General features: G+C 35.1%; 1 protein-coding gene across 1 annotated transcript in view; it reads right to left on the bottom strand.

Moving 5' to 3' along the window:
- The window catches only part of LOC105398198 (transcription factor SOX-5), a 203,626-nt gene extending 187,703 nt beyond the window's left edge, over positions 1-15,923 (bottom strand). The window contains exon 1 of the mRNA XM_038120522.2: positions 15,499-15,923. The gene's annotated coding sequence lies outside the window, so the exon portion shown is untranslated. The remainder of the gene's footprint in view (positions 1-15,498) is intronic.
- Between the last annotated feature and the right edge of the window lie 2,554 nt (positions 15,924-18,477).

The raw sequence follows: 18,477 nt of genomic DNA, 5'->3' as shown, positions 1-18,477 counted from the left end.
CACCAATAAGAAGTGAAGCGGCCAAGCACACAAGATATGGATTAATAGTGGTACCGGTGGTGGTGGTGGTAGTTATGCTTTATTATGTTCATATTGTCCATGTCTGGAAGTAAATGTGTACCCTAAGTGCATTATACTCATTCAAAAACGGCTCGCGTACTGACATGTGAATTACCAATTGTAATGTACAGCGATAAGCAGGTCGCTTGCGAGTCACCTTTGACTACCCAAAATTAATAAGACAAATTTCAAAAGTGTTACATCTACACTGTCTAAAAAGGAGCTCCTGTTAAAAAGGAGTTAAATGCTTTGTTGATTTTATATGTGGATCTCTAAAACCTTTTAAAAGTGTAAAATTATTGTCTAAGACAGTTGACTGGTTCTCAAGTTCTCATTTTGCATAAAAAAGACATAAATCGGAAACAACTAAAGAAAAAAGAAAGCAGTAACGGTTGCTTTATTGTAAGTAAAAAAACTAGTCTAGTTAAGAGTAGAATTAATTAGACTAATTTATAATTACGTTATAGATCGATGAGGTATTAAATTTTATGGTTTATTTTCTAAATTGTGTTTTTATTTCATCAAGTCTATGTACACATGTCTTTAATATTGCTTTTATTTTATCGTTACCCAAAAAAGTGTCACCATTGTAAAACTCGTCATCTAGGCTTCGTGATAAGTGTTTAAAAAATATGTTATATTGGTAAAAACTAAACTGTGAATTAAACAATAAAAATAGTGCAGCAACTCTTCCTTAAGCTTTAAATATCTTTACTCAGGTTTTAAACTGCCGACATATCTTCAGTTATTTGAAGTAGGTAGATAATCCAACACTTAACGCTGTTAAAGATACTTCCTACATCCCACATAACATAATATTTTGATAATAATTATTGACTTGTTCCATTGAGCCGTCAGCCGACGCAGATACCTGATACGACAAATATAGACAATAGGTTTCACCCACACTGTAAGTGGCGACTGAAAAGTGACTGCTCAGTTTGACTCGCTAGTAGGTTTATAAAACATATCTTTGTACCCTATTATTATTGTACCCATTTTTTTAAATATATTTTTAAAGATACATAGAACACAATGTTCAGCTCTCCTCATTGGGCCAGTAAGATATTTTTTCCAAAAAGTTTGATTGACTTTACGCAGGGTGTCCTTTGGCCATGCAACATGGAGGATAAGTACGGTGGCCTGCGCCTAAAAGTATACAGGCGGAGATTTTAAAATAGCGTTCTCAAGCTCACATGCTGCTTAAGCACAAACACATAAACACCACTGCTACACACATCACACGCAACACGTTCCCGGATTTATAACAGATGTAGCTGGTCCCTTCATCATCAGGGATCGCTATTTTAAAAACTCCGCCTGTATACTTTTAGGCGCAGGCCACAGTACCTTAAATAATCTAGATACGAACACGAATAGTTTACATAACTGCGACCCGGTCATTGAATGCGTCGAATGTGGAGGTAAAAAAAAGTTGTACATTTACTGCTTTGTTCATCATTTTTACATAAGCTTCAGCTTTTTACATAAGCTTCAGTTAATCTTACCTAACCCTTGCACTTCCGCCTATCAATACTGGCCTTACTACAAAGTCTATACTCCGGTGCACGTTTTAAACACCTTAGTTACATTACAATAGAGTCATCCATTAACAATAACAACGCGTACGAATTTGACAACATCAGCTGTCAGTGAGTATCTTTAACTTATTGTATGCCGCCTAATGGCCGATGGCTGATGATGATGCTGACAGAGCAATTGACGAGAGAAGACAGGTGAGCGGATAGTCAATCGTTTTTATTTTTTATTGGGGTGAAACGTAATGGTACTGTAGGTTTAGGCCCGTAGCTGTAGCTTAAGCAGGTTGGTGCGACTTTCATTCGATATTTATGTCTGTCTATTTTAAAGAATAACTAAGTATGTACTCGTATATTATAGTGAAACCTATTGATATTGATTGACTCCGTTAAAACCAAACATAGTAAAATATTTTTTTAGGATTGTGTATAATTTATTATAAGTTTAGTATTAAAGATAAAAATATCTTCCAAAAATAAAAATAATTTAACATTATCTACCTACTTAGGTAAGTTTTTTCAGATTTTATTTTCATATTATTTATTTAGATCGCTGTTGATCCTATTTTTTATATGTACATAAATACAAAGAAAACTATTTATTTGCCCAAGCCAGCAGTCCCAAAGAGTCCCACACCACTGTCCGGTATTGTTTCCCACGGTTGGTCTCTATAAAATATTACAGCCTTGCCTCGGATTTTAGACCTATGCCTACAAGTTATAACGGCTTAAGTCTGTTATAGATAAGATATTAATTAATGCAGCCGTTGTTTGCCAATGCACCTATTAACATATGGCGACCTATTGTGATACCGCGATCTCGCGATATATTAGTGGCCCGCTGCCTCGGTCGCTTGTAAAGTGGGTGACTGCATTATTTGGTGCATTCATTGTGCTGGTTCAAGTGTTTAGAATGTTTAAATTATTTAGTTTTAACAAGGTTGATAAATGATACAAAAAAAATTAAGACTTATTTAAGAGACCAAAAAAGAGAACCTAATAATAAAGAGTCCTAACCTATTTTTATTTAATTTTGAAATACCTACCTACTTATGTACCTTCAACATTACAATAGGTCTATCAGATGCACTTCATGAATAAAATGCACTTGGACAAGATAAAAATATCATCTTAATCCATATTAGTATTACAATAAAAGTAAATGAAATTAAAAACCTGTGCCTTTGACACGGCCGCAGTCCCTATCTGACCATCGCGTGTGATGGATCACGCGACTTATTCTTTTAATTGTTAAATTAATTGGCTGCTTATTTCAACAAAGTTTGGTAAAGTAATATGGGTATTGAGTACCTATATAAAATATTTGTTTTTGTTAAAGAGCTTTTACAAACTTTTTTCCGACCACCGTTTGTCAAAAGTAGCAGTGATGGGTCCTCCATCGTATAGGTTTAGTGCCAATTTCTCCATAGTCGGTTATGTATGTTTAATATATGATTAGTGAAATATCCAGATGGTATACCTAGGTATTATACAAATATATACATTTATTATAGGATAACTAGAAAACCATTATAACCTGTGACGGAACTTCACTCCCACAAACTCAACAATCAACATACAAAACGCAACATAAGCCACAGCTTTTAGTATTCAACAATAACGGAGCGTAGCAACCAACAGCGTAAATATTATTCATGAGCTTCTCACGGACCGTCAATGCGCCGGTCCCGGGTTCGATGCCGGCGTCCATCACTGACAGACCGACAGACACTCACTCACACTCGCGGTAGGGTGTCCCACACAATTAATGGACACAATACACTGTACAGTGCAAGACAGGGTAAATTTGACACCTGCAGTCGAAATTAGCTTTTAAAACGATTGAAGTAAGAATGGTGTTAGTGTTCTAGGCCCCCACTATACATAGACTAGGCAGGTTGGTCGATTATGCTAATTTAGAAGTTTGTAATTATTATAGTTAATGAGGAAATTTCTAAGGAGCCTTTACGGGTAGAGATTCAACTCAGACCATAAGGGCATATGGTATGTACGTAATTTTATTTTGTGTTATATGTTTTTAACCCTTAATACTGTAATAGGAATATATTACCATATTAATTACACTCTTAACCCATTAAGTCAAACCATACGATGTTCTGTACTTAATAAAATTACAAACAATAGTTTAAGCCTTAAACTTTTTTTTGGTTCGCACTTGTTTCTTTGAGCTTTGTCGGAGTCGATGCTTTATTAAGATTAACACGAGGATAAACCGTATAAAACACATATGTCATGTCAACTACTAGACACGTTTCCACATTATACAACTTTGCACTATGTTCCTAGTTTCCTCAATGCCCATTATTATTTATCAAACAATGGACCATTATTACAAATACCTAATACATTCCACACAATAAGTTTCATTTGTGATAAAGTACAGAGAAACACGTTATGCATCCGTAAGTCACGATGTTTTATTGTTTGATTTAATTAAATATGACATTGATCATTAACACTAATATAAAGAACAGTTACCTAGTGCATTTTAGGAAACTACCATAAGCCTACGTCTAGTACTGGTTTGATAGATTGACAAAAACTATTAAAAAAAACATTTTTCTCGCATACAAAGTGGCGCCTCTAGCTGAAACTATCATGGAACTTTTGACAGATACTGTATGTAGGTGACAGAAGAAAGCCAAAACTTTTTTCGTTTACGTAAATTGCAAAACCCGTACTAGAGGCCCTGTAAGCAATGTAGTATCTTTACTGAACTTGCATGTTATTTATTTATTTATTAATGAAGCATGGAAAACCAACAGCATGGAATTATAGAACTAGGAATAGTTAAATTAATAGTAACAAACATGCCAGTCAAAGGTTTTCACATATATATAGTTATGTTATTACGATATGATTTTTGTATTTAATTGATTGTGACAACTAATTTTTGAGATGCTTAAAATTTATATAGTTAGGTAATGACTAATGGGGTTATTTTCATCCCGTAGTTTCCATCGGAAAAACCTTGTAAGGTGAAGTGAAGGTAGCAAGAAAATTCTAGTGCGCAATTGCGCATATATATACAGGGTGCAAAGACGGAATATGCACAATGCGCATAAATTCACAGGTGTACGGGCATAAACTACGGACCTTATGTATTTGGAACTACTACGCGGTTGGAAAGCAAAGGAGGTTGTTGCTCTATACAGGGTGTTAATGATAGTGTGGGTCAAATGGAACAGGCTGATAAATTATAGGCATACTTTATTTTCAGTAATATGTTCTACGAAGGTTTAACGGTGCCGACACAAAATAAGGATTTGCAACAATTACTCATGAGGTAGCCATCAAATCAATAGTAACAAAAAAAGAGATATTTCTAATAAACATTCAAAATTCATACAACTGTTACTGAAATCCTCTTGAATTCATGAAACTATGTCACTTAATAATTAATAATAATAAAATTCATTAATTCAAGTAACAAGACTCAGATATTGTTACTTTGACTAGCGTCTGAATCGGAATCAAACTTTTAGCTTTAGAAATGGTAGTAGGGGGCCTGCATGCTTGACAGGGGGGTCACTTTATCTTATGAGAAACGAGTTAGTAACCATGACGAACGAACAAGAATTGTCACGCTGTCGGCACGCTTAATACAACGACATAGAGTCGTCAATAGCGCAGCGCTCCGAAGCTTCGGAAAATCAAAACTGTAGTGATAACCACTATATAGAGCCCCCCTGTCTGGTTGCATTAAACGTACCAATTGCACAACGGCTTTCGTTTGTTCATCATCATCAGCCAATAATCATCCACTGCTGGACATAGGCCTCTCCAAAGGAGCGCCACAACACTCGGTCCTCGGCCTTCCTCATCCAACCACTACCGGCTACCCGCCTAAACTCGTCAGTCCAGCGGCAGCGGGCAGGAGGGCGTCCCACGCTGCGTTCGTGGTCTCCACTCGAGAACTCGTCTACCCCAACGGTTATCGGTATCGGTTCTTCGGCAGATATGACCACGACCAGCCCACAGCCACTTCAGCTTGCATATTTTGTAAGTTATTTTTTTGTTTTGCTGGAGTAACCCTCACGAGTTGCGAGACTCTATCACAATGCCTGCATTGCGTTGGTCCAGTTTTTAGATCGCCACAGCCATATACGGAGGAGTGTCTACGATGGATCTCTTGCAAAACCTGGCGAGTCCGCATGTAGGAACTTCGGACACGGTAAGTAGATTTGAAAATATAAACTCCAGAGCAATGTAAAAGTTCGACTTAGAAAATGCTGATCCCAAATATGTTATCGTTTAATTTTAAATATGTAAACATACAATATTGCAGTAGTACAATAATAGTCTTTTCCGTTTAGGAGAAATTTGGTGCCATAATATAATTGTCACCACAACTTTTTTATGCCACTGCCATTCAATAAACGTCAATGTAACTTTTTCATTGCTCGTGAGTTTTTAATCTGATAATTATGATTTCATTATACCTAGCAATTACAGCTAATTATTTTTCACTCCCGGGCATTGAAAAGGTTCCACTGAGAAAAGCACCAAATTCGTCATGAAGGGAAAAGGCTAGCTTAATAAAGCCTTCTGCAACATTGAAGTACATTTAACAGAGAATCAGGATATTACCAACTAAAAACAATAATATTTTGTTCAAATGTTTCATGTCGGTACGAGTATTTTGTGAGTGGAACTATTTCATTGCCCGTGAGTGTATATTTAAATGGCATATCCACACCAACATTCGAAGATGGCAGTCGACTAGTCTCATCTAATGGGCTTATTAGAATTACGATTCGATCGTTTCTAATGTGCGAGCGAGTAACGAGGGAAACCGCCGCGGACCGGTGCGTTCCCAACAGGGAACATAATCTGATGACAATTGATGAAATTGTTACGCTTACTAAAATTAGTCTAGAATAGAATACTATTAATTTTGCACCATAGATCAAAATATTACAAAAAGACAACTTATAAATAAAATAGTAGTAGTAAATAGGCGGACTTGACTTGAAGCAATCTTACCCAGACAACCTTTAGAAGACATTTGATGTGAAAATTTCTTCAATTCTCTTCTACTTCTTTCTCTGGGAATGTTTAGAATAAAAATCTGTTGAATTTGGTATACATAATTATACGTCTGTAAAGATGGGATGGATGGAGATTTTAGATACGTGACTATCTGTATTATTATTATTATTATTAATTGTTAAATCGATAATGAATTTTTTTTTTCGGGAAGCATTATCAACTCCGATAAAATAATTTGCATGATAACTTTTCTTTATTACGAAACAACTGATCTGTGACCAAAGAGGAATAAGCCACTTCACCTGTTGGTCTCAAGGTTGTTTTATAACAACTAACACGTATTAAAAGTGATACTGGAGATGGCTCATTGTGGTATTCTTGAGAGAAATCTCTTTTAGAAATTTCATGTTTCACAGGTGACCAGCGAGTGGATTGATTGAGGAAAAGGATTGGCCGCATCCGCACTCTTATGGCAACTAGTTAAGTCATACTTTTGTACACAATTGTAATGTATTTGTATAATATTGATATAATTGGTGTAAAATTAACTTTTAACGGAGTAAGGAGATCAAAAGATTTTATGTTTTTCTGTTACTTTAACTAGATACATAGAATTACCTATTTAAGTGTTTTAAGGAAAACATAGAGTTTTCGGCTGTGGTGACTAATCTTTAAAATACTTCACGATGACTCATTCTCATATTCCAAGAAATATACATTAAGAATGGTGTTGTTGTGTGTAAAACGGAAATATATGAAAATCCCTAAGAACAACTAAGAATAAGTTTAAAAACAAACTTTCATTTTATTCCCGAGAAATGAAAATAAAAGCGTGCCTAGCTATCGTAATTTTTTTCTTAACTATTCCGTAAGTATCGCCATTTCCTTTCATTACTGTTAAGTGAAAAGAAAACATGTCACAAGTCTATTATATAAAGCTTATATACATGTATATGTGTGTAATTTTCTCCCATGTGTGTGTGTATTTAGCTAGACCGATCGCATTGTAGAGGGTTTCACTTTTGAACAGGTTTTAATTTTAATGTCCGCTCATACACTGGTTGTAGCTACTCGCAGTTTTCTCAGTAAAAAATGTACACACTTAAGTATATCTATTTCTATTTGTACTCTTACAATCACGAGCATTGAAAAATTTACAGTGACAATAGCATAAAATTTATCCAAAACGGAAAAGACTAGCTTAATGACGCCGCCTGCAATATTGAAGAAGGTACATTTAACAGCACATCAAAATTACCAACCGAAAACGTAAATATTTTGATCTATTTGGTGACGAAATTTTTTATTGGAACGTTTTCAATGCTCGTCATATTCATAAATAACCTATACTTGCGCTTATACATTCTAAAAGCATCAAAGGTAGTTAATTATTTTTCATTTCGAAAGTCAATGTACATGCTACAGTCATCTAAAGCCTGTCATATAAAGGAGAACTTATCTTAGCTTCAGCCATTCCATTTTCAATATTCCTTTATTAGAAATGTCGGGCGTATGATCACAATAGTTTTATCTAGAACGTAATTAGTACGGTGTCGTTAACTTACCACGGCTTAACGGGTCCAAGACATTAAGCCTTAAAGTTGTCTATTGAAGATGTATATTTTATGTCCTATCCTAACGATTATTACGATAATATATCAATAAACCGTGAGAGCCTTCTGACACTAGTGATGTGACCGAAGCGTCGGAACCGGTAACCGTTATCGTTTTGGTGGTGACGTAGATAACACTTAGGTATAGTTTTATAAGTGACCGACCAGACGGTGGAGGAACAATTGTTTCAACGGCTCCCAAAGGTATCCGTTCGATTTACGGCCATGGTAGGTAAATATATGTTTCAAAACATGGCAATTTTGTTATTGAAATACCTAACATGTAAAATAACTATAACCATAATACTATTTTTATAATACTATTTTAATATCTAACTATGATAAAGTTAGATATAAAAATAGTATTATGGTCTCAAAATATTTGATCATGATAAGAGTTTCCCTACACTGACTACAATTTTAGTTCAGAAGAATAATGTAGGAACGCAACTAGTTAGCTACAGTGGGGTCACTCTCTAAAAACTCTCACAAATTTTCATGCAATCGGTACACTTTTGATTCAACGAGATAGAACTAAGAACACGTAACGCTATTCTATTCTATTCTCTGTGGGGGTAACAGTACCTGCACCTGGCTCTCTCGAATGGAACCTTTGTGCATATCCCCAAGGTCTAAACTGCCTTCCTAAGCTTGGACCATTTTCCCACCACGCTGGTCCACTGCGGGTTGGTGGGTTCACATATCTAGATGTGCTAAATCTAGATATGCAGGTTTCCTCACGATGTTTTCCTTCACCGTAAGAGCGATGGTATACATTGTACTTAAATTCAGAAAAGAACTCATTGGTACATATCAGCGCCGGGATTCGAACCCGCATCTCTGGCGTGAGAAGCGGGCGCTTACCCGACTAAGCTACCACCGCTCTAGCGAACACGTAACGCTTAAAATATATTTTTTCTTTCTGTTTGTGGATTAAGAGAGTGACCCCTAGTGCATCGTCTCGTATAGAAAAATTTCCGAAGCGGTAGTGGACATTAAGTTTATCGACAGTAAAATACTTAATGGGATTATTTGATACATTATCTGTTACAAAGTTGAATGAAATACGTTGTATTGTATAAGTATCATTGGAGAACATAATTGGGGTACAAAATTCAGGAGTATTTTTTGCAATCTAACACACTACTTTTGAAGCTTAATAATACTTCAGATCTTGCCTAATCCATAAATTTGCATTTTTTACTGTCGGTAACCTGTGCATTTAAAATAATAAATCCATAGGTTACCTACGTGTCTCAGTGCGGGCAACCAAAAACAGTGTGCCAATCACGAACATTGTCGACTCTTGTCGATCGACAGGTAATTCGATAGCAATTTGCATGACATTACAAACTTATAAAACACATACAAAGTTCAGGGAACCTATCGAATTGGATACTGTCGACTAACATTAGAAACTAGTAAATCGCCTATCGAATTACTATCGACAAAAAAAACTACATGAAGTCACCAATATTCGTGACACAGAGACCAATCGGTCCACAGTACACCCTACAAGCCGGGTCACCAACTGGCAACACTGCCGCCATGCACCGCATTCTCCGCTAATCCCTGAAGGGTCTGTTCCTCTAATTGAAATAACTTGCAGCATTAGAAGGTATTATACGAGGCCAGGGAGTTATGAGCTGTTGGCTGAGTGTCACTGTGTGTGAACTAAATAAAGTTATGATTTTGTTGGTTAAATAGGTACCTAGGTACTAGAATTATTATTATAATATGTAATTAGGTCTCGTGAGATAACGATTTTCAAGGTTATGAACCAATGATACCCACTCATGGCGCTGCATGTATTATAATAATAATTATTATAAAATAATTTATTGCACTAAATTTCTTTATTTATCTACAAAAACATTACTTTTTTTTATTTATTTTTATTTACATAATTTATATAATTTACAATTACAAACTAAACTACCTATATATTATACAAACTAAACCTATGTACATAACTAAAACTATATGTAGAAGAGACCTTCTAAGCCTGGTCCCTGTGGGAGGGTTCCCAACACGCTGGCCACATTGCCCCGCTGGATCGCCAGACTCAGGCGCTGGCGGAGGTACGCCCCGGCTCGTTTGTCCCCTGAGACGTCTGCGATTATTGTTTAATCTATAATTTTATTCTATAATTTATTGCACTTAAAATAAAAATGGTAAGTAAGTAGGTACATAGGCGAAATTGTACACATATTTTTTCAAATACAGTACCTATCAGATGTTGTAAAAATACAGCTAAAACTAAGGTTTTAAATTAACCATCACCTAACCTAAGCCATAAACTCTGAGAGGTCTACTTACACTGGTCGCTGAATCCACGGTGTACAGGGGTGGCGAATTCTTGTCGGATTACAAACTTTACCGAGACCCGTCACTCGAATTAATTAACCAGTGAATAGAGCGGAGTCAATAGGATATTAATATTGTCTCGTTATTGGATTGGATGCCTCTGTTGTTCGATGGTGAATTCTATGCGGTTTTTTGATAAATTTTAAAGTAGTAAACATTTACAACATGTTTTTTTTACAATAAAAAACTTTAATCCAAGATCATATTGATTGAACTTTTACCAAACGCTAAACGTATTTTAAATCGTATTTAAATCAAATTTTAAATACTCTTTGTACTGACAGACGTTTGACAGGCTACTCAATACCACCTTATTGTAGCTTGCGGCAAAAAGTGAATAATTTTTTTTTTGTCTCTTGCTCTGACATTAAGTACTGTCATCATAGATTAAATTTTGATTAACTTTTTGGTGCAAGCTACCCTTAATAAAATATTATATTGCTATAAGTATTTTTTGTTGTTTTAGAGTTTAGGTATTTTTATTTCCGTTTTTGTTTTGTGCACAAGTAAGTGAGGATGAACTTAAAGTATTGCTCAATGCGAATTTGGCCAATCACAGCACAGAAATATTATACTTAAATCATAATAATATATACCTACTTATCTTGAAATTCTGTAGTAAAATATTAAGAATATGGTTTGATTGTAAGATATTCTTTATACAATGCAGTCTAGGATTATTCTGCGTAAACGGTGTTGAGTTTTTGGGATTATTGGCATAGACATCTGTTTATAACATCAATCACTTGACTACACTCACGGGCAATGAAAAGGTTCCACAGAGAAAAGCACCAAATTTATCTTGAACAGAAAAGGCTAGCTTAATGTCGCCTTCTGCAACATTGAAGTACATTTAACAGAGCATCAGGATGTTACTAACTAAAAACAGTAATATTTTGTTTAAATTTTAAATTAATTAATAAATTGGGGTTGTTTGTCGTCTATTTGTGAGTGGAACTATTTCATTGCCCGTAAGTGTATTTTAATGCAGTTAAAGTTAAAGTCGAATTATCTTTCTATCTAACTATTAATTTTATGTTCACAAAAAACTATGTTCCTAGGTTAGTTACCTTTGCAAAAATATAATTATAAGTACCTTAATTAAAAACAGGATGTTAGTTACATCAGAAACAAAGAAGATATACCTATATTACCTATAGGTAGGGAGGAAATATGTAATTACAAAAAATTTCAGTCGGACAAAAAGTACACACGCGATTAAAAAACAAAACGAAAACAAAAGACGGCGAAGAAGCCGCTGTGTTGGTGCCAACCGCAAAAACAAAATACAAAACACATACAAGTGTAAATTAATAAGTAATAAGAGAGTAAACAGTTTTTTGCCCGCATTGTTTTGTATAAGTACATCTCTATTCTTTAAGGGTAATCAGTACTTAGTTCTTAATACACTATACGATAATTAGATAGATACTTTTTTACCCATTTTGTCCCTCTGCTTGGCAAAGGTCTCTTCCATACTTATACTTGAATATTGTCTAATGAAGTATATTACCACTGCAAAAATTTTACTTAGATTAAAAGATATTAAATAATACGTAATAATAAAAGTTGCGCGTTTCATTTTTTTAAAGAATAAAACAGGTGAAAAAATATTTTTTTTCAATCTAATTCATTTTATATCGATCGATTATTACTATTATTACATCTGAACTTAAAACATTAAGAAAAACATCGAGATTATGATAATCAAAAGCTTATTTTTGCTCTCAAAAGTAATAACAAGAATCGTTGATGTTAAATTACAAAGTTGCATGCTTTAAGCATTATAGTAGTTGCAGTCTACATTGTTTTTAACATCTGCTGCTATTACTACAGATATTATAAATTAACTTTAAACTCAAAACACATTATGAGGTGGCAAAAATTATGATAAAACACTACTCTATGTATTTACTTACATGTATAACTTATGATTAAAATGTACTTGGAAAATTATTCTTGCGTGATAATTGAAAGATATGCTGATACTGGTCTGAACTGAAAAAGGTAGCTTAATGACGCACTCTGCAACATTGAAGTACATTTAACAGAGCATCGGCAAACAAGAGCAAAACGGTAATATTTTGTCAAAATTTTAAATTAAATACCTAATATTTGAAAACATTGGTGTCGTTTGGTGTCGGCAGTTTGTCAGTGGAACTTTTTCATTGCCCGTGAGTGTATATTGCAAAAAAAGTTTTATTTTTTGAGTAAGAAAATTCGCTTTTGCGAATCACCACCAGGCCACGCGCGCTATCTAACAGAAGTCAGAGGTTTCAATTTGCGCGGCCGATTATCGACGCATCGATCGTCAATAACAAAACAAAAAGACGATCGACACGCCTTCCGTGCAATTCGGACCGCGGCTGCACGCAATGCACTTGTTCCTTTGCCGCGTTCTTTTTTTAAACTTTGTTTTTAATTTCGATCGCAGTGTAAATAATTTAATGCCAGCCAGTGATGTTTTAATTGTTTTGCTGTTGGGAGGAAGATAGGTGCTTAAGTGCGTTCTGAAAAGGGTTTTCGGATTAGTTTTGTTTTTTTTGTTTTACTATTACGCTTTTATACTTTTCGCTCGTACTAATACAAAACAATCTTAAAATTAAAAGTTCTATCTTATATTGCAATGAAATTCTGCTCTATTTCAGACATTTATAATGCAAAAAATGCCTTTAGTACCTACTCGCACTTGAAAGCTTAAAATCAGTGCCACCCGTAAAACACGAAAGAAGAAAAATTATAGCTTTTAAAAAATTAAGCGAGAAGCGCGTCGATTCTGCGGCATAGCAGCCCTGTATAATTTTGAAAATTTCCCCAAAGTCCAGCGATTATTAAGCCGTTGAAATTTAATTTTAACCTCAAGACAATTACTTTTCTTACATAAACTCTCATATCCGGTAATGTTTAATGTAAGAATTAACAGGTCGTTATTAGTGTTATTACTGAAATTGACTCACATTTTGTGAACACTGGGTTATTTTTGTCCATTACTTTTAACCATATAAGTAGGTACATACAACCTAATTGTATCGCCATAAATAAGATAATATGTGCATGCACATTGAATTGTATAGTAAGAGTTTTCAATTCGATTGATTTATTTTAAAATTCAATACACAAAATCTAGTGAAAAATTCACATACTAACAATAAAAATGCACATGACATATACATACCTACAAGAATATAATAATAAATATAAATAATATCATTTAAAACTAATAAGACAACAATATAATAAGGAGACCGTCGCGCCACGGCGCATCCGCGCGGCGTCCAAATGCGCCATACAAAAGACATCAACGAGCGTACGAACTTACATTTTCGGCGTAGCCTTTTATTATTAAAGTAACGAATGTATACCTTATAAATTTTGTATTTGAGTTAATATGGCATCTGACATAGCATGTTTTAATGTAAGTTTTCTTAGAAATTATTGTATAAGAAAGTTTTGAAATTGATAATTTTAGAATATTTTTTATTATTTTACTAAGTACATACTAAAATCTGCGTTGACACGAATGCAAATTTTCCTCTTGAATCACTCGTATTATTACAATTATTATGTCAAACTCATCGAAATCGATCGAGCAATTTTCAATATCTGAGAATACCTAAATAATATACCTAGGTATATCATAAATATTATACCTTAGGTATATTGACTAGTACAAAGCTAGGTAGAACAAAATGTAGGTAGAACTATTATTTTACATCTACAAGCTTAGGTAATACGGCATGATTTCCCTGTCTCTTATTGTTAGGTTGCCTAACTTTATTTCACTTAAGACACGTGAGATTCCTAGGTCTACTAGACTCCTAGGCGCATTGAAGCGAGACCTAGGTTCTGTAATAAACATTGTGCTTACCCAAGCGTGAGTTTACATCAATGAAAGCTGTGACAAAAGACTAGTTTTGTTATAAAATACATATTTTGATGTTGATTTTACTCTTGTTTATGTTGCTAAACTCTCAATTCATTACTGTGTTAAACATTCATTATGGTAGAAGCTCGCCATTTTTGTACCTATGCGTTAGTATATCAATTATGTAACTTCTTTTATCATTGTGTATAAATAAATAATATTCTAAATCGATCTATCTATAAAAGATAAGTTTGTCAATTTCAGTAGCAGTTGGTACCTAATGTATGGTTGGAGATTTGGAGAGTTGGAGATACCAACTATGGAAAATTCCTGCAGTTTTGGAGGAGGTTCATGCCCTGCAGTGAACTACACTCACGAGCAATGAAAAAGTTCTAGTGACGTTGAAACAAATTAGTCCTAAACGAAAAATGCTAGCTTATCGACGCCGACGCCGTCTACAATACTGAAGTACATTAAACAGAGCATCAGGATATTACGAACTAAAAACGTTAATATTTTTAAATTAAACGAGAGGCATTTGATGTCAGCATTTTGTGAGTGGAATTTTTTCATTGTTCTTGAGTATATTACGGGCTGTGCTGATGGATGCATTATTCGTTTTCAAACACAAATGAAAGAAAACAAGTAGTTTAGACAGTAAGAAAGACAAAAGTGATAAATTTACTAGCAAGTATTGATAAAATATAGGTATAACACGCGTTTACTTCGTAGCCAGAAGATTTATTAAAACTACGCGACCGCCCGTGGCGGCGCTTGCGCCTTAGAATTTCTCACGCTTTACAGTTGTTTTTAAATATTATTAGATAAACAAAATACCCACTTAAAAAGATAGGTATACTTGTACAGGAAATCACCTGTAGTTTGTAATTAATTAAAAATGTTGCTTGATAAAATATTGTCTTAATGTTGTGTTTTCGAAAATCACACAAAAAGCTAAACTTATTGTATCATTTGTTGATAAAATAAACAGTACAATTGTAAATAGTTACCAAAAATGTAATAAGAATACATAGTTACATACCTTATATGAAGAAGTTACCATGCCACCTGCATTTCAGTAAAACAGCATTCGAAAACAAATTTCCACAAGAAAAACACCGGAACGTTGTTTCATAAACGTATCTAAACACTCACTCAAGAATTTTATACATGTCACAGGCCATCACTTTTGCACTAAGTTACAGAAATCATCACAATTTAATTAAATTATCCGTTTGTTTTGATAAGTAATAGCAACACCTGTTTAAACTCAGGCGGGAGCTTTTTTTATTTACATCGCTGTCTTTAAAAACAAACTGTCAACCTGCAGCGATCACAAACAATAGTTGGAACTGTCAAAACCACGTGACGTCACGCCATCCCTTACATTGCAACTTTTGAATTTCGAGCGTGTACAGAACGTGCGTGTGTGCGTGCAACCTGGCCACACGCTTGCGTAGACGCAACTGAAATCACCTTGCAAGGACCACTGTCGCCCTCTCGCTCTGACCACACGAGCCTCTCGCTCTAGCGGGCATTGTGCCTTAGACCGGTGACTGGCTTACATGGCTTGACAATAAATTACGTATTGGAATCTAATCAGTTTAATACGTGTTTTTTTTCTAATTGTCGGGTTAATGGCGGCCGGTCAACGGACAATAGTGGTCGGGGAGGTAAAAACACTAATTATGGTGGAAATGGAGGCTGCGCGGGAGCTGCGGGCGCTGCTAATGACACTTGCGCAGGCGCAGGTATATTGTATTGGCGAACAGGTTGATGATTTCCTGTAAGACTAGATCGATTGTAGTGCGTAATTATGGAAAGGCTACTGTGATGTGCAGGCGTCGGTCGAAGCTAGCTGTGGCTGCTAAGAACTAGATTTTGTTGCTCAATAACTACTTGAGTCAGAAAGGATGTTGCAGAGGAATGTCTTGCGGCGATTAGCCGCTTAAACAAACTAAACCGACTCGTTATTGAATGCGAAGTTGTAAGAACTTTGAGGGCTTGTCACGCAATTTCGTTGTGTCATTCCGAATAATTATAAAGTAATGTTGTATTGCTTATGCTCCTTTATATGCACCGTGAATGGTCTGAAATATTTAGTATTTAATATTGTAGTCTTTAATATTTTACCTGTCGTTTTCTTATTTTGAGTTCCATTTCATCCAGAAACTCCCAAAATCCTGTAACAGTCCACTACTAGGCTGAAAAGAAAAATCTAATAACCGATGACAAACAATACTTTTCCTCGATCAGGATTCAAATTTCAAACCCGGAAACTTTGTCACAAAAGTCAAATGTTCAATTTTCCTCCTACCTTGAAGGATTATTTTGACGTTGTCTCAGTATACAAGACAAAAGTAACTCGTATAAAGCTACATTTACACTTGGACAGCTCCATACAACATTGGCAACTGCAAGTCCATACATGGGGAATATTACAATTTGTAATACAATACTTGGGCCCGCAACACTGGGGAAAAACTAGGCGATCTTCAAATGGAAATAGACGACTGCCCGAGGTGCCGTCCCGACTCGACTTATTCCTGATTTTGCTTTTAATTATTAATGCTTGGTCTGAAAAAGGGTGCATGGTATACGATATTTGTATCCAATTATCGTTTATAAATTTCTAGTGATGATGAAATTATTTGAAGCATGCTTGCAGGTATAAATAATAATTACAACAAATAATAATAAGCTAGTGATGCAATATTAGTAGTACCTATTATTTGAATAAGAACTCTAGCGTCTATCTACGGTCCCAAAATTTTACACACATTAGCTCAGTAGGAAAAACACGTAGGATTTTACCATCAAAACATACATACATGCTAAACGGTGTCAAATGTCTGTCCAACGCCTTAAAAATCTGTCAAATTTTGATTTTAACACCTTTTAAATAAGGTTTTAATTTTTTAATAGTACCTACTTAAGTAATGCTGCCGCGTAGAATCGGTAGAAGTGGAAATCCTTTTTTCGAGCCCTATGTTCCTATTGAGGGATATCAGGATTTCATCATCACTTAATAAATAAATGTAGAATTGAGAAGGCACCTCCGGTGGTTGACTCCTGGAGGCTCCCGTCGCCGTCGCTCCATTCTCGTATTGTTGATTATGGTTGCGTACCACTGGACCTCGGTAAAAACCTTCGCTTCCCGTTGCATCAACTTAAAGATATCCTATTAAGTTTTTACTTAGAACTGGTGTGGAAAGAAAATGTAAACACCGCTTCTTGTGAGAATTATAAATATGGCTTATGATGTGTTTGAGGTTTAGCGATGGACTGGGTTCCTAGATTTTAATGTTATGACTAACTGTCACTGCAAGTTTGTTTATTTAGTCGAATTTTACGTTGTGCATAATAACAAATAGCAAGTCCTGTACATTGTTCTACCTATAGTACCTACACTCGCAAGCAATGAAAAATCTCCACCTTGAGAAAAGTGACCTTTCGTCTGTTAAAAATGCAGTGAAACAGTATTCACCCATTGTTCAATTCATCAGTAAAACTCAGCGGAACTACTTTCTCTTTCAGGAATGATTTTATACAGGGTGTTGCAAAAGACGTATAGTAAGCCAAAGGGGTAGAAGGGGGTAACTCTGAGGGTCTATTCTATTCTATTCTATTCTGAGAGGGGGCGAAGCTCCTATACGTGGCTCTCTCGAGTGGATCCTTTGTACAATGTACATATCCCCTTAATTTCAGCTTGGCGAGCCTAGCTCCCGAGTAAACTGGAGCAGCAAGCCTGGGTGTTCCAACACATAATATAAAGATTAGATATATTTACATATTATTATTAAAATAAATGGCTTCGTTATGAAATTTGCGGAACCCAAAGAATCGATTCTTCCGAATAGCGATTACGAGTAAACGGGTACGCACCGGTAATCGAATCGAAATAATAAAATTAAACGCCCCGCCCACTTGCCAACGATAAATCTCTTTAAAAAATTAAAGTGAATTTCAAAAGTTATTTGGTAGAGGGTTCTATGTGAAAAACCTCAATATGTGTCTACTT

Source organism: Plutella xylostella, chromosome 14, assembly GCF_932276165.1.
Source record: "Plutella xylostella chromosome 14, ilPluXylo3.1, whole genome shotgun sequence".
Lineage (NCBI taxonomy): Eukaryota > Metazoa > Arthropoda > Insecta > Lepidoptera > Plutellidae > Plutella > Plutella xylostella.
Note: the sequence above shows the minus strand (reverse complement) of the source record. Positions and strands in the feature narration are given on the sequence as shown.